This window comes from Plectrocnemia conspersa, unplaced genomic scaffold, assembly GCF_051122295.1.
Source record: "Plectrocnemia conspersa isolate PC_06_02 unplaced genomic scaffold, ASM5112229v1 ptg000001l, whole genome shotgun sequence".
In the NCBI taxonomy this organism is placed as follows: domain Eukaryota; kingdom Metazoa; phylum Arthropoda; class Insecta; order Trichoptera; family Polycentropodidae; genus Plectrocnemia; species Plectrocnemia conspersa.
Window position 1 is genome coordinate 4,333,359 of NW_028277165.1, and position 21,930 is coordinate 4,355,288.

General features: G+C 27.8%; 1 protein-coding gene across 1 annotated transcript in view; it reads right to left on the bottom strand.

Annotated features, from left to right (window-relative positions):
• LOC148238515 (calcium/calmodulin-dependent protein kinase kinase 1-like) overlaps positions 1-20,579 on the bottom strand; it is a 123,379-nt gene extending 102,800 nt beyond the window's left edge. The window contains exons 1-2 of the mRNA XM_088187949.1: positions 20,551-20,579; positions 20,059-20,176 (exon numbers count right to left, since the gene is read on the bottom strand). The gene's annotated coding sequence lies outside the window, so the exon portion shown is untranslated. The remainder of the gene's footprint in view (positions 1-20,058; positions 20,177-20,550) is intronic.
• Positions 20,580-21,930: the final 1,351 nt, after the last annotated feature.

Consider the following 21,930-nt stretch of genomic DNA (forward strand, 5'->3'; position numbering starts at 1 on the left):
TAACGATATCTGTTAGAATAATATACTATCAAAAATATAATTGATTAATTTTGGCGCCCTAAAATATTCAAAGATGTCAGTAAGAAATTTTTGAAGTCCCTGATAAGCATGTGGTATTATAACTTGATCACGTGACCACGATGCAGCGCTCGACATGCGTATTAACCTTAGGACGCTTACGCGCATACTGCAATTGAACCGAGCTACTCGTTCTATCTCAGTTTGCGAAAAACCATATCATTATCTCTCCCACTCTCGTCACTTAACACGCGAGAGAGTGAAAGGGGAAGTATCTCACCGCTCGCGCTCGAAAGATCAGCTCCGACTTCGGTTTCTTTGACTTTGGTCCGTTTTACGACAATGTTAAGTCGACTGAATTACCCCCACTTTACCTATTGTTCTCAGTAACCTTGGACAATTTCCAAACTCGACCGAAGTAACCCACCATATTCTCCGTCCTTGGCCAACCTTGGCCAAATTCCATAGAGTGTAGTGCAGGCATTAAATAGCTATTTCTAGAATTGCCACAAAATCCTTAAAGATCAAATATTTTTTCTAGTATATTATGTAATATTTTAATTTTATTTATTATAAATATATCGTTGCAACATAAGAAGCGTTAGCCCAATGCGTTAAAGTATGGGTAAATACAATCAACAACTATTGAGTTAATAGTGAGACACTAGACAAAAATCAGTATGTAAACTAGTGAAAACTATTTTATTAAACATAAACTATTATTACAGCTTACAATCCATACATTACGATATTTATTATATTAGGAAAATATGCGAAAAACCTTTTTTGTGATGATCGATTATAATTATATATTAATCACAAATATATTTTATTAATCTGTTAATGGGTTAAGGTTAGTAAAATATAAAAAAATTTGATCTGTGATTACGAATCGGAATTTTAATAATATATAATTATTATTAATTTTGATCTATCAGATACGATATAAATATAAAAATATTATGATCCATAAGATTCGAACCCATGTCTTTAAGGTATTAATCACTGGTCTACTCAAAAATATATTTTATAATAATTTTTAATATTTAATGTATTTTTAACATAATATATATACTTTATATTTATTTTATTATACATATTTATATTTATTTGAATGCCCTCAAGATTAACGGGCGTGTCTAATCATATACACACACAATTTAACATGGCGGCAAGTCATCATTAACTGGATGACCGAGGCGAAAAGTCAACACACAGCCTAATGAAAATTACATACAAGCCATATCGTAAATGCGATTGCTACGGTCTGTAGCACTCAATTTTCCTTCGGAGACGTCTCTAATCTGGGTGCGTGATCAAACACGTAATTTAGCACCACAATTCGAAGACGATGTCACAAACAAAGGGATATTTGTAGTCACGATATGCCATACGATATGACCTTCTGGCCTCAAATGGAAAAATATAGCGTATCTATTATTGAAAAACTATTTGTGGAATGATTAGCTCGAATTTGTGATTTATGCATATTATCAGCGAGTGTGATTTCCAGCGAGTTTTGGCTATGTAAAACGCTCGTAATTTAGAGCCTCTGTGAATTGTTCAGCTGTTTAGCATATTCTGAATTTCCCTATGGTACTTCTTTGAATTATGCGGCTGTAATGTGTACTAGTAGGTCTGAAATTACACAGCCTAAAAATATGGAATTCCATAGTATACAAGAGTAATTGCGGAGCGAATATGTGTATTGGTTTTCCGTTATTGGTATGTAACGCGAGGATAAATATTTTATTTATGATATTCTCTATGAGATTTTTAAACCTAATATGTATGACAAACTTCTACTTAAATTAATCACGATTAGTAAAATCAAGGAAAAACTAACCTGTAATGATATAATTATATAATAATCACATATCTGATCTCCCAGACATGATTAAAATTAAAAATCACAAAGTTTGGTTTGAGATTCGAACTCAGGTTTTTTAGCTATTAATATATTTGAGACATCTCATGCGTATAACTGCACTTATTTTTTATTATAAAATTATTTACAATGGTAATAGTATTTCTTAATGTGACTAGACTTTTATTTATACTGTACAATTTTTTAGCAATAGAGACGATAAAATTGAATTATTGATTATTATTCAAAGCAAATTAAAGAAACTATAGTTTTTTCATAAATTATCTCGTTTTAAAAATATAGTAGATTATGATTAAATGTCTGTTGATAATAGTACAACTATAATTCCATTTTTATTATTGATTATGATAAATTCATATTTAAAAAATGTTTAAAAAAGTATATCGCGATTTTTTTGTAATAATATTAAAAGTATTACAAAGCGAGAAATAATATAGAAAAAATAACATTTTAATTATTAGCGTGTAATTTTATCTTGCTGCCCTATCTTTGTGGCGCTAATGGGAAATATTGCTCATTTTTTACGTTCATCTCTCGTTTTTCTGATGAAATGAAAAAAAAACTAGACTTTGTAACGTAAAAATAATTACAGCACTAGACTATATTTCAATTTAGTCGATAAAAAAATACAATAAAAAACTTTACACAATTTTAAAAGCGTTTTAAAACACATATTCTTTTAGCAATACAATTTTTATTTTTAATAATAAAAGGCTCAAAATTTAATAACGTGTTCTATATAATACTCTATTATTATTGATTATATTATTGCAATAAAATATTAATATAAAATTTGGGAATCACCTTTAAGGAATATATCGCAAAATTCATAATAATAATAAAGCAAAAAATTTATGCTACATAGCAATTATTTATGATTTGGTAAAGCAGATTTTCTCTAAGTAAAATTAAATACAAATCATCTTGTAATTTTGTATTAAAATATAGTTACTTACTTTTTGTGCTGGAAAAACTTTGTATAGTGTTAATTAATTGAGATTTCGTTATCGACAGGAATCGAACCAATGATTTTATGTTTAAAGCAATATCTTTATTGCTAGCTTTAAAACATAAAAAAATAATTACATGATCGGTTTTTATAAACTTGCGTGTTTCTGCTTATTAAGATTAATGTTAACGATTTTTTGACTCACAGTATAGTTTTTTATTTAGTGTATTATAATAATTACTTTATGTGATATCACTTTTTAGGCAAAAATGTTATAATATGCTTTAATAATTGTATCTTAAGTAAAGGTTTATATGCACTATATATTTCAAAACACACGTGTTTTAGTTTTAGAAATGCTTAACGCTGTTTCTGTCATTTTAATTAATTAAAACTATCTGTTTTTAATCTTCAGTCACCAATCAATGCAAAAAGTGCTCGTATTTTTGTCTTGCACTCAAAGAACTGGATCACTATGTTGAAACGAGATTCATTAAATTTACAGTCGTCGATTAATAACGTCGCATCTTAAAACCGTTCTCACGTAATGCAAATGTCTCATTATATAATATTATTTGACTCTTATCTTAAATGTTTTTTAAAGTGAATTATGTTAGCTATTAAAAAAAATATTGCATATTTATTTCAATTGATTTTTAAATAAGGTGTCTGAGGAATGTTTTCATACGAGATGTCTCGGGGGAAGTAATTCATGTTCGACCATTTTTCTGTAGGATAATCAATAACATAAAGGTGGCAAGTTTTTTAAAAACGATTTGTCGTTGTCTGCTGAGGTAAGTCAGAAACGGTCGTTTTGAGGATAAGCCCGAATGCACGAGTTATCTCTTATCCCAATATAAAGTTGCATATACATTTTTTCTGATTATGGCAAATATCATGTGTTTGAATTTTTGTTTGAAGGTTTCCCATTTTACCGAAAAAATCTGACGCTTTATTACTAGTCGAAGCAGACTGTTTTATGAATAATAAATTTTAATATAACCATATGTAAGTAGGGAAGTGGTTCAATTAATGAACCTAACATTTCAATATAAATTTTTTTTTGCATTATTATAAAATGCATTTAAATTTGAATAAACATTTTAGATTACATGTTTCGTATTTTTTTTATTTCACATACATAATTAATTTACCTTTATCGTTTTTATGTTATAAATTATGCATAATTTAAATTGGTTATTGCATTTTTTTTGTATAAAAATACTAATAAAAAAACATGTGTTAATCATGTTCGAAGATCAAAGGTTTCATACGTTCTCATATTAAAAAAACTGTAAACGCAGATATTAATAGATATACTAAATTAAATATTATATAAAAAAATCTTGTGTGTTATGTGAGTACAAAATTAAATACGTACGTGTACTTTAAATTGTATAAATTCTAATAGTTTTATTTTTATTATGTAAAATTGATAAGAAGGTTAGAGTTGATTAGTAGAAACTATAATGAAATCATACAAAAAATAACTGGTAAAACCTTCGCTTAAAACTGATACTATTTTAATTGATTAAAAAATATTATTAATAATTGCAAAGCTAGATTAGAGTAGCTGATGTTTCTTTTTATTAAAGAAAGACATTCAGATCATATTTAACACTAACTTTATTTTATGCTCATATCAATATTTTCTTTTTATATTTTTTTTAGTGAAAACAATTTTTCAGTTTCCAGTGAATTCTTAACGAAATTCTAATAGGGAAAAATATTAAATAAGTCTAATTTGTCTGGTTATTAAACAAATATTACGATTATTAATAAAATATTATATCAATCTATTGTACAAAAACAAGTCTGGCCGTATGCTTTAAGACTGTTTGCTATCATCATATAATATTATATATAAAAACCATCACTGAATCATCAAATAAAAAATATTTTTTATTATGTATTTCAATAAATATATTCAATGACATTTAAGTACACAAGTCCTTACTTATTTTTATTATTTCACAAACATAAATTTATTTTAACTACAGTGCACAGTAAATAATTTATAGGTGTACACAATTTTTTTTTTTGTGAATTCCGAAATATTACGTACAATTAGTTTTTAATTATTGCTTAGTTGTAAGCTGTAGCATATGTATTAGGCTTTTATGAGTTTCGGGAAAGGTAGGCTTAATTAAAAAAAGTTAATTTGTCCTCTGGTACTATAAAACGAAGGTATTTGTGAAAACGGTTTTCCGTTTGGATTAATAAACAGAGGAGGATAATTTTATACGTTTAAAATATAGAGCTACGTATTGAGCGGATTAATTTTCAACGTTGGAAAATTTTACACGGCCGGAAAATGGACGTAATTTCATTTATTGTATCAATTCTGGCTCTGAGGTGAATGCGCAATGTCGCTGCTGACGCAATTAATTTTGTAACATTCATAAAATTGTGAAATTATCCGATATAATTAAATTTAGAAAATTGTTACTTATGTTTAAAAAACAATACATTGTATTATTTTGGTACAAAAAAATATTATAAAAATAATACACAATAAGATAATAGCCTAAAAAAATAATTTAGTAAATTCATCATTTCTTAAAATCATTTTTTATTACTAAGAGACATCTTATAATCAATTTTCGGCCTTCCCATATTATTTATAATAGTTCTTTGAAGTTTTTCTACTAATATTTAACTCTAAAATAATATTGATTTGTTAAAAATATGTGACTTTTCACATTTTATACTTCTTATTTTATTTGTATGCAATCAAAAGTTTGATGTTTACTGATCTTACCATTTTTAATACAAACCTACATTATTTTATTTTGATGTTATTTATATGTAAGTTATTGTCTCAATCATCTAGAAAAGTCGCGATATTTAATGTTTTATTTTTTTGTTAAGAGTTATTCTCAAAGAGATTTTTATGAAAAAATACTATAAACAACATAAAAGAAGTCTATTATTGCTTACTAATATTTTAAAATCAGTCAACCCCAAACCATTAATTATCCAACAATAACATAATATGTACTTGCCCCACTTTCAAAATCAACGGCTCATATTATATGTAATTATAATCACATAATTTGATCTGGAATCTTAAAAACTTTATTGAAATTGGTTGGATAGTATTTGCGGTACCACAGACACGTGAAACGTGCTCAATATGATACCTGAAAAGTTTTCAGCTAAATTAAATTTTGTATACTACTTTTAAAAGAGATAAGAGAATACGCATTTAGGCATTCATCTAGTTGCTATAAAAAACTTTTCTAATTTAATTTTGATTCCTTAAATGGATTGTAGTTCCTTTTATTGATATTAAAATATAAATAAATTTTTAAACAACGGTGTAACCTTTTAAAGTTAATTTTAATATGATATTAAAACTCGTGATGATGTAGTCATATGCTATATTCTAAATACATAAGCATGTGTAGTATAATAAATTATGTACATATCTAAACATTCCCTGACAGGTTACCATTACCTACTAATAAGCTACTAATTAATATGTAAATATCGAGTAACGCGTTATATTAAATTAATATACTCATACATCAGTATTAAACCAATTTGTCTAAGGAGTCACGTTCGGTGTTAATTATAGTCATAATGTACATAAGCCATATTTTTTTCTATACAAAACACCATTAAATTTGCCCTCTGAGAAGAGCATGTTATTTTTTTATTAATACTATATTGTCATTCAAACTTTTTGCGTTCGACTGTATTGACTTTATAATACATGTGTGCACGTGGGGTCAAAAAGACCACGGCAGTGATTGTCAATCGAGGTCAGGGTCTAGAGCGGTGTCGGGGTCAGACAGATCCGCCTTCGAATACTCGAATGTTATCTTCTTCTTATGTGGTGAGAATAACAAAAAATCCGGACCATCAAACTCGGTCAAAGATTATTTATTGTAACACATTAAAATGTATCATCTAGTAATTATGGAATATTTATTTATCGATCCTAAGTTTTCATTCCAAATCAGTATCGACGTTCGAAGGCAACTTTTCTCATTAGTGCTGCCAATAGCGTTTATTTGCATCCGGCAAGGGTTGAATTAAAACTTTTTCAATATGATACCGACGGAGAAAAAATGTCGCTGCTGAGCCGCGAAAATCAATATCGGAATTGAAACTGTAGAGTAAGTTTGATCTGGGATGATAGCTGTGTATATAAATATAAACTGTAAATTACCAATTTGTATATAATATCAGTAAAATTAGTAAACATACATTTAATTTGTGTTTAAATAACTTAATAATGTCAAAAATATAATTGATTGTGAAGAGCAAGAAACCCACTTATCTTCTGCAATTAAAAAAATGATTTATATATTATATATTTAGACATTCCATACGTAACAAGATAATAATTGTCATAAAATTATAGGAGCTAAAATGTCGAAGCATTTTTACGATGAAGCATTGCATCATATATTAATTAACATAAAATTTTATAAAAATATTAGGTTAATTTATATTCTCGACGATTTTAATTAATTATCATTATATTAATTCGCTAGAAAAATCTAATCTGTGATATTTGTATTTATTCACTAATAATAAAATTAAAGTAAATCTATATATATTCATACCACTATTAAGTATTTCAAAGTTGAGAATATTTGTCCTATATAAAGCCCCCTGTCTAAAAATATTCTCAACTTTTTATAGCAACATCAATCAGGTCTAATGAAATGTTCCGGATGCGTATCGCGTCCTCACTTTTGGCGACCCCTGTTTTTTTGTGTTACATATACCACAGTATACATTTTACAATAGTCGTGACACATACATAAAGAACGCACGTTAATGTTGAATGATGGATGTTATTGACGATGACAGTGATTGTTATTGAGAACTGAGCCATGTTTGTGAGATGGCCCTAGAGGGCCTGAATTTGACATCCACTCACCTAGACCCAATATGGCGGAACACATCCGTGTGGGTGGCTGTACTTGGGAAAACTTCACGCCCACATCACTGTCACTGTGCGTGCATACAAACGGTGAAATGTTTCAGAGTGATTCTGAGTGATAAAAGGTATTTCGGAAATTAAGTTTTTTTTTTATATTTTTGAGAAAGAAAATTTTTTTGATATCGTAAATTTTGTTTAACCAAAATATTCAAGATTCATAAGTTTTTTATTTTATCTGGTCAAATATGATAATGATTATGTAAATAATAAATAAATTTAAAGACAAGCTTTGGATTTCAGTAAAAAAGTGACATTTTCTGTATAATAATCACAAAATATTTTTTCACAGAACTGTTGTGGCATTATGGTTCTGCTATCGTTGATTTTTTATTTTTTACGACTATTTGTGACGCATTGTTTTGAAAGGATTACATTTCAACACATGTTTTGCTACAATTGTAATATGTAATTCCTGTTAAATTAGTAATTAATTTATATTAAATATTATTTTTTGCCATGTATCAATCATTGATAGTACAGTTTATATAGTATTGCCTAAATACAAAAATAGTGCAAATTTATGTTTTAAAATAATAAAATCAATATTTTTGCAACAAAAATATAATAACTTTTTTATATGCATTCAAGATGTTTTTCTTTGATATGGTCTTATCAATTTAAAATTTTATCGCGTGTAATTTTAATATTTTTTAGTAAGCATTTTGTATTTTTTTTATTTAATTTATTTCGTTAGACTCTGTATATATTAGCTTTATATTTCTCATTATATTTTTATTAAGGGTTTTTAAATGAATAATTAAATATTGTGTTTAAAAAAATTGTTTCAAAATGCTCTTTTTTATAGTCGTTTTTCATAGACTAGTGACTTTTTATTTAGCTAAAATTTGAAAAGACTTGATCAATTAGTTTATATGCAAAATTAAAAATTGTATTATTTATAATAAAAAACTTTTAAAAAATACATACCATAAAAAAAGTTTAAGATTTTAGTAGTTCTGATTTTTGTAATTTTTCAACTTGAAAATATTAAAAATTAATATTGACAATAACCAAAAAAACGTGGATTAAATCATATTATATCTTTGTGGCAAACATTTTGTTAAAGAGTATAATTTTTGTCTTTATTATTTTAAAACAGTTTTAATCCTCTTATTGTCTTGTAAGCAAATTAAAACTAACAGATTATCTGACTAGAGATTGATAATTTATTATTTACTACTCGAAGCTTTACAAAAAACACGATCTTATTTAAAAAAATGATACTGTGGCGATCACATTTGTGACCATACTGTGACCAAAGTGATCATCCATCAACAATGAAATAAGACAATAGCGTAAAGGATGGACCACACACAGCCCTCGTTACGATCAGAAAAAATCGCATAAATTACACGCGTTTTGTTTTTACAAAACTCCGTTGCGAAGTTGCAAAACGGTCAAAAATATAATAAATCACCGGATCTACAAGATTCCTGTTGCAATGCAATACGACCTTGGACAATGCCCATCAAGCGAATGTCGCTTTAAACCTATTTTTTATTATTAAAGGCGTATAAGAAGTGACTACAGGGATTGGCTGAATGAATGCTGCATTCCGTTAGTGGCGCTGAATCTCTGATATCCACGCTCTCATTTTGTTATGATCATTTCACAAGTTTATGTTTGCTGGAGTCCTCCCGTATTCTATCTTCTTACTTAAAAGAGTGCTATATGTTACTGCATTAGTTATCTCATTATGTACTTTAATATTTAGTGTTTGAAAAACAAATTAAAAGTAACTGCTGATTTAATTCATTACTTACTACTCTTACTTCTTAAATATACGGATTAAATCATATTGTTTTATCTTTGTCAATCAAACTAAAACTAACAGCTGATTTAACTGGAAACTAACTCATTAATTACTTAATACTTTATGATTAACCAAAAAACGAGACACTATTACAACAATATATACAGATAAAATCATAATATATTTTTAAGGCAAAACTCTTACTGTCTAGTATAATTATTATTTGTTATTATTTTGAAACATAGATTTGTTCTACTTAATTTTTTATAATATTTTTTAAAGTTTTTTAAAGCAAAGCTGATTTAACTGAAAATTAACTACTTAATTATTTACTACTTCTTGTTGAGTTAAAAAATTAAAACTTATTGAAAAAATAATACAAATTAAATCATATTAATTTCTCTTTGTGGGATTTTTTTGTACGATTAATTTTTATTATTTTTAAACAAAGATTTGATCTGATTGTATAATTTACTACTTAGTAATGTTTATGTATTTACATTTATAAGCAATATAAGCAATTTTTAGGAGCTACATATATGTTTCTAAATACATATTTAATATTTGGAACGATATCGAGTTATAGTAAAAACAGATGTTCGACTATTTGATTAGTTTTATTTCAATAACTTAGTATTCATTTTGAGAGGCCTAATAATAAGTGTATAAGCATGACTATTAAATATAAAAAAATATATTTGTAGGACTTTGAACTTCGGTTTCATAATAAGGCTATTTACGTATAGCCGTTTTGAAATACTAAGTATTTATATAATATAATGAAATAATCTTAGGCACGCAAATGCAACTTGGAAAATTGTTAGACAAAGTGAAGTGGTCTGTTGTTACAAATTGCAATTTGCAAACATCACTTGATTGCATTCCACGAATTGTTTTTTAATAACAAAAATATTATTGTGAAATAGTCTTTGTTTACGTTTATATAATGGGACAATAATATTAAAATTGTAGTAAAACGAGTTATGAACTATGTAGTAGATTATTTTGTTTCGGAATAACTATAAACAGCTTCAATCTTATTGCCTATGCAAGGATGAATTTCATTTCCTAGTGTTTATAAATGTAGATATTACATCATGCAAATACTTCACATCATATTTAATATGATGTGAAGTTATGATAAAAATCCTTGGTAATGTTTATACATCGTTTGGCTAAAAATAATGATTATTCTGACATATGAGAATTAAATTTACAGTTTTACTCGATGTTCATTATACTTAAAAAATCACATATGATATTACTAAATCCATTGTATACGTAATGTATATTTAAATAAAAACTTGTATGGGTTATATTCAACACCTTTAGAAATTATATGTAAATTATTTATCGATAAAACCGCGATGATTTCTTAAACAAGTAATAAATCAATCTCGAAAGTTTGTGTATATTTCTTTAGCTTATTGCTTTCGTTATAAAAATAAAACATTTTCAAGCAAAGTATTTGTTTTGAAAATTAGGGTGTGTGAAAGTAATTTACAATTTCATGATACAACTTTTTTTATTACAAATTACGATGCATTGAAATATATATATTTCATATTTGTGATATTTTTCTGTTCGATCACGTAAAATATTTTATGATATTCGCCATTTTATACAAAACGTTTAAGATATCTCATTCCACATATTTTTTCAATGATCGCCGAGTGTTTCATTTTGATTCAGACCTTTTATAAAATATTCTGTTAAAATAATCAATAAATTAAATATAGCTTACTAGCTGACCTAATCAATTGGCAATATTTATTGTAAATATCTATTTTTAAAGTGTTAAAACGATGTTAACACAATACACTACAGTAAGTAGTGAGACACTAGACTGAAAACAAAGTCTGTAAATCATTAACATACATTTTATTATTTATAAATATTATTTATTACACAACCTAATTTGATTTTATGATAAGGAAACTTTAGTAAAACCTAACAGAATTATAATAATATAATAATCATTTAGTCTCCCAGACACGAGAGAAATTGTTAAACATTCGGCTCCACATAAGATTCGAACTCAGGTCTTTTAAGTATTAGTCACTGACTTACACCACTAGTCTATTGTGCTGGTTATGTAGTTATAACAATAAAATAATAGTTAATTATGTGTACACATTTTGAGAAACTAACAAACACGCTGACGTAACCAGTCAATATACCACATGTCAGTTTCAACAACGGCGCAATTAAAATATATGTTTTAGGTTAATATTAAATGTGTATTAGTGAAATTTTAGTTTATAATATTATTATATTGTATATTTTTAAATTATTAAAGTATTAAAATTGCCCTAAGCCTTCAATATTCATTATAAAAAGTATATATTTAATTATAAATAATTATGATCTGCTCCCAGGATTGTATTTTATTAAAAAACCGATTAAAAACTCGTGAAAATAATATTGTTGTATTTGATAAAATAAGTCTGTTTTTTTAATATGTATATATACACACTTATCCCTCATTTTACGAGGTTAAATTATTTTTAAATATTTAAAAGCAAACATATTTGATTTTATACATATAGCGACGTACAAACGCTTGGTGTACGTCTGGAACCTCTCCCTCTGTCCATGCAGTGTGTCTTGAGCTGCTTTTTAGAGTGAATATTTTGCCCGCTCATTTTATATGGTAAAGAACCGTTAAATTTTTGTATGGTTTTAATTAAATTTTGGATTTTTATGTATTTTAAATTTTTTTAAATACAAATATTAAAAAAAGTAACAATCGCTCAGAGCTGAACTGAAATATATTAAAACTTTTTATATTAATATTACGAGTGAAAATCGAATAAAATACATCTAAACCGAATTTTGACCAATAGGAGAGCGCAAAAAACAATTATCGCTTCTCAGAAGGCAAAAATTCACGTCAAAAGCAATAAAATCGTGTCGGTGCCGTCGCAGTGGGAACGCTCGGTAACGAGCGTTCCCACTGCGACGGCACCGACACGATTTTATTGCTTTTGACGTGAATTTTTGCCTTCTGAGAAGTGATAATTGTTTTTGCGCTCTCCTATTGACCAAAATTCGGTTTGAATATACTTTAATCAGCCCTTTTATATTATAATTCCATAGTTATTTCGGTAAAGATAGCTATCATATTTTTAAAACATAGTGTAATATCGAAATGCAGTTAAACTATGGAGCAATATGTGGGATGCGATGTCTGTGTGTACTTATTCTTCTGATTATTTTCCCCTGAGAAATGAGTTGGCTTAGTTTGTATTTTTGGCTTCACCTAATGAAAGTTCATTAGGATAGGTTTGGGTTTGAACAGCAAATGCACGTTTCGCAACTGTCAAATTGAACTTCATAGATATTTTAAAGCAGCATAGCGCAATCAGTTAAATCATATTTTCGCTAGTAGAAATCTACTGGTAAAAATGTATTTATACTTTACTAGTGAATAAATAACTTTACCAAAAAATATACATTCACTGTAACATTTATACATCGGATGTAAATAAATAATGATAAGTATAAAAAAATCATATAGTTGTACTAGCTCCTGCCAGATAATTTATATTTTTACTGGTAAAAATATATATCTACTGGTGAAAATGTAGTCCGATATGATTTTACTGAAATAACGTATTTTAAAAAATATTTTCGGGATAGATTCGAGACTATTTTATCTAGTTTTTCTATTAGGAATAATCATATGAAACTAAATATATTATTTATTTATTTTTCTGCATTAAGTCCAGTTGTCAAATTACTGATAATACAATCTATAAAAACAGAGAATTTAAATAATCCACTTTGTGCTGCTGTTGATTTTTAGTTATTTATTTGCTTCTTTCTTATGTGCTCTATCTGAATTTTCAGATCAAATACCTAAATTTACTGCTTCTAATCTACATATGTTGAATATTTCCTCTCATATGTAATATTTTTTAAGCGTTCAAAAAGCGATAAAGTCAACAATAATTTGCAAACGAATTTTAACACAAACAGAGCCGCGTCAAAAACTACAATCTGTCCATTTAAATAATAATGTTTATTGTGAAAGTACTAGATAAAAAGTGTTTGCTTTTGAAGGCAATGTTCCGTTCCTTTTATTTATTGTATGTATACAAAGGGCTTAAGGAACTTACACCTGAAATAAATCAGTACATATATTTCAAATATTATTATTTTTATTATTATATTGTACCAATTAATATAGTTTGCTTATAAACAACTACACCTAACCGGAACACTCAATTTGGGCGTTATGGAAATTTCACAAAAGCCCACAAATCGCCAAATTATCGTCAGATAATGATCGGCTTAAACGAAATCGCACAAGGTCCGGCTCACAAGTCTTTCGCAATGGCCCTACACATGATCCGAAAGGCGCCGGTCATAACTTTCGAAACACGCCGTTTTATGGCGAATAATTGCACACGGGAGCGTCGTGTATTAGGGCAATTAAAAGTTGACTTATTATTGCGATCGCTATGCAGGCTGGCCGCAAAGCGGTCACGCTCCCGGGCTGCTTTCATGCTCGTTGGCCGCAAAAAGACTCAAGTTTTCGGTCACGCCACGGCGGGTTATGACAAAGGCGAAATTGTAATATTTTTCCGCACATGTGACAAGTCATGACATTAAACGGCGATCTGACACGGGTGCTTAGCGTTAAAGGTTGAGCAATGACAGATGATTCGCTAGGAACGTTATCTGAGCGATCTTCGATGCTCGAGAATAGATTGGATATGGACACGGAGATAAGAAAAAAGTATTATGATAAAACAAATACTTCAAAATATATCGAGCTTCGATTCATATACATATTAGTAACGATGTATTAGAAGAGAGTGCTTTTTGAAATTAATCAAATAAGTATGAAATAAGAATAAAAACACCACTTGTAGATTCATTTAGAATTCAAGGTAGGAACAACTTGTAAAAACATATATTGAAGGTTACTTAAATGCATTTACTAATAAAGATTAACAGCAAATCAAACAAAAAACTAAAAAAAAGTTAGATCATATATTTTATTATTAGTTGTATAGTAAATTATTTAATAGCATTAAGTCCTTATATTTTATAATAAATATGCAATAACACAAAAAACAGTTTTCAATACAATGAATTTAGTAAAAACATTTCCTCCTTCTTTTACTTAACATTTTAATGCTTTTATGACTGATTTAGATACTGTCGGCAGATATCATTTTAATGAAATATCATAGCAAATCGTGACAAATATTTATTATGTCTTATTATTTCATTAAAATCAATGAAGGGTACTACCGTATAATAATCAACAAATAGCTATCCATGAAAGACATTTTTTGATCCCTGTTATCAATTTATTTTATAAGAAAAAAATATAGAAAACTCTTCATATTTCGTGCCTAATGGAAAATCAAAGTGTTCTATAAATAAAAAAAATAAGCTGCAAGGTCAAATGCATTTCTGCATTTTCTTTTGCACTAACAGAAATTTATGAAATATACTTGCGCTCAAAATCAATGCACATAAAACCGTTTTTTTTAAATATTTCTTAAAATAGTTTATTAGTAAAACACTGTAAAAAAATTAAATATATATAGTCCATGGTAAGTAATATATTTACTGTATGTACTATATGTTATAATGCCTGCACTACACTCTCTGGAAGTTGTCCGAACCGAAGCTACAACTGAAATCGGCCGAGACATACGACTTCGAGTAAGCGACCACACTGCCACAAATTTCATATGCCGTCCGGACGGCGGCTTCTGTCACGTACAGCTGGCATATTTGCGCGCGATCGAAAAATGTACCAAATAATCGCAATTTTTAAATTGTGTGGGCACTTACCAATACAATATCAGTAAAAACTTTTCGGTCGTAAATATTCAATTTACGCAAAATCTTTGCCTGCTTTTGCAAAATGCTATAAGGCATAAAAATGATACTTCAAAATACGAACACCACATCTGTGACTATCCTAGAATTTGTCGCCATCGATTCTAAATAAGAATTCGTTCTTGTGTGACATTTATTTAAACCGATCTAGGAAAATATAATTTTTTTAACAAAATCAAGTACCACTAATTATTTTTTAATTATTTAATTTTATATGAAAAAAATATATAATAACGATATCTGTTAGATGAATATACTATCAAAAATATAATTAATCCCTTTTGGTGCGCTAAAATATTCAAAGATGTTAGTAAGAGTGTTGAAGTTCCCGATAAGCATGTGGTATTATGACTTGACCACGTGACTACGATGCAGCGCTCGTCATGCGTGTTTACCATAGGACGTCTACCGAGTTACTCGTTCTATCTCAGTTTGCGAAAAACCATATCATTATCTCTCTCTCGTCACTTAACACGCGAGAGAGCGAAAGGAGAAGTATTTCACTGTTCGCGCTCGATAGAGCAGCTCCGACTTCGGTTCCTTTGACTTCGGTCCGTTTGCTGACAATGTTTAGAAGCGTTCGAAGCTGGCCAAGTCGACTGAATTACTCCCACTTTACCTCCTATTCTCGTAACCTGGAACAACTTCCGAGAGATTTTAGAGCGGGTAGAACCGAGCTCGACCGAAGTAAACCACTATATTCTCCGTCCTTGGCCAACCTTGGTCAACTTCCAGAGAGGGTAGTGCAGGCATAATGATTATTTTTATATAACTGTAATTTAGATCAAATTTTCCTTGATAAAGAAAAGTCATAGTTACAATAATATCCACATATTTATTAATAATACAAAAAAATAATTAAATTACGATAATAACTTATGTAGGTCATTTAAAATTTTATGTATTTTGTAAACGAGATTGTTATTTCTTATTATTATTTATATTTATATACCATGTATTATATTGTATGTATTTTATAAAGAACGTGTTATTTATTTTATATATATGATATTTTAATTACATATAGATTGCAGTGCAATTAAAAAAAATAATTGCAACACTTGTAAAAGCAATTATGTGCTATCAAAGTGTACAAAATGATTTTGATACTAACGTATTTATTCTAAAAAAATTGTGAAAATCATAGAAAATAAACAGTATTCAGGCATATTAAATCACAAAATAAAATAATGCATCTAATAGGCAATTTTATAAGTAAAATTTACTAGTAGCAGTATTTTATTAAGGCAATTGTGGTGCTTGTATAAAACTGCTTGTGTTATAAATAGACTAGTATTTGTATTATTATATAATATCATTTCATCATATATATCCAATTTTTTATGTTTCAGAATTTTGTTATGCTCTTAAGTTTATCACACTGTACTTCAATAGTAAGATTCAATATTTTTTGATAAAAAATACTATCATATTTCGAATTCAATGAGATTCAGTAGATTAAACACTGTTAAATATTTAATGAAATAGAGTCAGTATTAGTTGTAACAGTGTTTTACATTAAGCACTATAAAAAATATTAAAATCTTTGCTTTTTTGGGTTTCATACATGTCTTTAATTTTAACCAATATTTATTTAATTATGTACTATCATACACGAAATAGTATGCACAAGATTGCTTTTGAAAAATATTTTCTGCATGTTTTTGATACTAAAATATTAAATCTAAAAATATTTTTAAAATTAAAAGAAATAAACAGTTTTCATGCCATTTTTTTAATTTGGATAATAATTCTTGAAGATTAGATGCAATTATTAAATTACTAAATAAGATAATATATTTTGGTATTAGTTGCAACAGTGTTTTAAATTAAGTAAATTAAAAAATCTTTGATTTTTGGGGTTCATACAGTAATTTTTCTAAATATGTCTTTAATTTTAATCACACAAGAGTTATATATAAATTAATTTGAACTAAAATTTAGTTATTTTATGCTATCATATTTGAAAAAGTATGCAAAAGATTGTATTTTTTATTTTAAAAATATTTTCTGCATGTCTTTGATATTAACGTATTTAATCAAAAAATATTGTAAAAATCATAATAAATAAACAGTTTTCCGTCAATTTTTTTATTTTGGATAAGATTTTTGATGATTTAATGCATTTATTAAATTACTAAGTGAAATAATACATCTCATAGGAAATATGATTATAAATATTTTATAGTAGCGATATTTTTTTAAGGCAATGGTGCTAGCTTTGTGATACTATAACTACATATTGCAGTGCTTAATTTTAATTTGTATCGAAAAATTAAACAGCTTAGCATTATATTAAATAGATTGACCGTTTCAATGAAATTGCTTGTTTTATAAATTTACTGTTATTAATAATAGAGACGTATTTATATTATTATATCATATAATATCATACCATCATGTACATATATTCATTAATTATGTTTACGGAATTTTATTATACTCTTTTAGATTATCAGACTACATAACAAATATTATTATAGTTCAAGTTAGATTTTTTGATAACAAATTTAGTAGAATAAATACTGTTGAGTTGATGTTACATAAAAAATAATAAAATCTTTGCTTTTTTGGGTTCTTACAGTAGTTTTTCGTACCATGTTTTTAATTTTATTCATACAAGAGTTATATATAAATTAATTGGAACAAATATTCAATTAATTATGTGATATTGTACATTAAGAAGTATGCAAAAGATTGCCTTTTAAAAATATTTTCTGCGTGTTTTTGATACTAACGTATTTAATCCAAATATATTATTAAAATCATATTAAAATAACAGTTTTTAGGCATTTTCTTTAGTTTGGATAATAATTCTTACGGATAAGATGCATTTATTAAATTACTAAATATGATAATGCATTTTGGTATTAATTGCAATAGTGTTTTACACTAAGCAATATAAAAAATCATTGATTTTTTGGGTTCATACAGAATTTTTTCTGAACATTTCTTTAATTTTAATAACACAAAAAATTTAATTAATTTTGTGGTATCATAGATAAGGAGCTAGGCCAAAGATTTTTAGTCTTTTAAAATTTTTTTCTGCATGTTTTTGATACTAATGTATTTAGTCTAAAAATATTGTAAAAATCATAATTAATAAACAGTTTTCGGGCCATTTTTTTAATTAAGATAATAATTCTTAAAGATTAGATGCATTTATTAAATTACTAATTAAGATAATACATTTCGGTATTAGTTGCAACAGTGTTTTACTTTTTGGGTTCATATATTATTTTTTCTGAACATGTCTTCAATTTTAATCACACAAGAGTAAACCACACAATAAATTAATTAAAATAAATATGCAATGAATTTTGTGGTATCGTACATAATATTTATTTAATTTTAATCACACAAGAGTTATATGTATAAATTAATTAAAAGAAATATAAAATTATTTATGTGCTATCGTACACAAAAGTTGTCTTTTGACTTTTAAAAATATTTTTTGCATATTTTTGATACTATCGTATTTAATCTAAAATTTATGTAAAAATGATAATAAATAAACAGTTTTCAGGGATTTTTTTAACTTAGATAGTATTTTTTGAAGATTAGATGCATTCATTAAATTACTATATAAGTTATTACATCTCATAAAAATTTTCAAGTAGCGATATTTTTTGAGCCACATATTGCAGTACTTATTTAACGTTTCATTTAAATGTTAAATAAGTACTGCAATATGTGCTAAAACTCATATTTAAGAGATTAATTCACTGTTATTAGTACTATTATTATATACTATTCATTTTATATGTTTACGGAATTTTGTTATTCGTTTTATTTAATCTGAATTATTATAGTCATAGTAAGATTCCGTATTTTTGCTTTAAAATATTATCGTATTTCGAATTTAAAGATATTCATTTGATTAAATACCGTTAAATCTTAAATAAAATACAGTCATCACTTAGTTACAACATTGTTTTACAATAATATTATAAATTCGAAAAACAATATTTTATTTTAATTACATAGTAAAAAATATATATAATAAAAGCGTATATACGTTATGCAATACTATTATTTATGATACTTTTATTGCTAAATTATGTTGTTTATAGTCGATAATTGCTTAATAATAACTTTATTGGTCTGTTGATTGCAATAGTTCAAATAAATGTAAATTTGGCATTTAAAATAAACATAAAAAATCGTACGAATATTTTATTATCATAACTCAATTTATTTTAGTAAATTTCGCAAAAAAATATTGTACATTTTAAAAATTAAGTGTTGTCAAAAATATATGTTAATCAAATTTAATAAGCTGACATTATACGTTTTTAATACACAAGAAAAATAATTAAATATTGTCTACATTTGATGTTCCATTGCAATTTATTATTACATAAAACATGTAAAAAAAAAATAATAAGCTTTGAACCTAAACATGTTTTATAAAATCTGGGTTCATCCAATACGTTATAAGTAAAGCGTCAAGCTTTCTTTGATCGACCTATTATTATTTTTGAAATATTCACATTCTCGTTTGAGCAATATGTTAACGCACGAATTCCTCTTCTTCGTGCGTATATTTAGAGCGAACCTTTTGATCGTTTCATATTTATAAATACGATACATTTACAAGATTATAATATAATAATATAACTTACTTTTGGTCCCCTCAATTCTTGAAAAGCGTTTCTTATTATATTTTCGCTATTTTCGAAGCACTGAGCACAACTTTGTCATTGGATGCATTATAGTCAAATTTAACTGCGATTTAACCGACTGGAAAAAATACATCTACTATTTAAATTTTTCATCTTTGAGGGTTAAACATCTCGTGCATACGCGTGTATTTATTTATGTACGAATTTATAAAAAGTTTCACCGGCATATGTATGATATGTAAATATTTACAAGCGCTTTTGGCCAAAATCACATAAATAAACACCATGCACGTTTTATTTGGGCTTTAAACGAAACGAATAGCGCGCTAAACGTCGGTTTAAAGTTAACCGCTTAACGCTCGCTCTGTGGGTATTTAGGTAATGAAATTGTAATGTTGCTGTTTTGTAAAATTGTCAACAAAGCAAACGTCAGATTTCCGACAACTACGATATGATATAAACATCGGGTTGGATGAAAAGCGCGACACACACCCGTCCGGCTCGACGCTTCGCAGCCTACTGAGGCACTAACGAAACCTTTACCAGTGCTCGGACAGTGGTTCGCAACCGGTTTTGTGTGTGAGCTCATCTCCGGATGTTTTGTTCGTTTTTTTTACTGTTTTGGAATCTGTATCTAATTTACCCAAATAGCTTAGCGTATTTTAATTTTATTTATTGCAACTAATATTGTGCACAAAAATTAATATATTGCGAATTTATTGCATCATATGAATGAAAGAGAAGTCATGATTAAAATGTTGCGTTACTATAAATAATAGCCAGAAAGTATCGAAAATGATGCAACATTTGCGTGGGAGGTGTGAAGATCGATACCTCAGATGACATCGGAAATAAAGGTACAGAGAAACGGTGCATTCCATTGCCAAAACAAATGATAAAGTATTCCACAAAATATAGAGAATTTGGTGGGGGGCCGATTTATTTGGTCAAAAAACTAAGCGGCACTCTAGTAACACTGATGTGACGATGGCAAGGGCAACATTAAGTGCGACGGCCGGCGGGGCCTCGACCGCCAGTTGATTTAATAACTATCTGTGTATGATTGCCAACCATTACCACCCATTCGCCAAAATTAAAATTTGATATTGAATATCTTCATTGCAATTGAGCATTAAATATATCATTTTATGATCTAATCTAGTTGCTCTAAAATATAACAACAGCTAATTTTTATTAAGAATGAATAACAACTAGCTGTCCTATTTCATGCAAAGTATATATTTCATCAGCATATAGAAAAAGGTTCGGTGACAATTGTTTCTACAACAATTGCTCTCGCGGACACTTGCTCTCAGGACAATTGCACTCAAGGACTATTGCTCTCACGGACAATTACTCTCGTGTTTTTTTGTTTGCTGCATGTTCACCAGGAGTAAAATTGTTCGTGTCAATATTATTTTTAGATAAGATAATTAATGTCCGTTTATTATTTTGCCTTTCACAAAAAAACATTCGACAATAATTACTGCACTACACTCTCTGGAAGTTGGCCAAGGTTGGCCAAGGACGGAGAATATAGTGAGTTCGGTTCTGCCCGCTCTAAGATTTCTCGGAAGTTGTCCTAGGTTACCTAGAACGGGAGGTAATTTGGGGGTAATTCAGTCGACTTGGCCAGCTTCGAGTGCTTCCGAACATTGTCAGCATTATTTCCGAGTCGCAGCTGCTCGTTCGAGCACGAGCGGTGAGATACTTCCCCTTTTGCTCTCTTGCGTGTTAAGTGACGAGAGTGAAAGAGATAATGATATGGTGTTTCGCAGAACGAGTAACTCGCTTCAATTTCAGTATGCACGTAGGCGTCCTATGGTTAACACGCACGTTGAGCGCTGCATCGTGATCACGTGGTCAAATTAT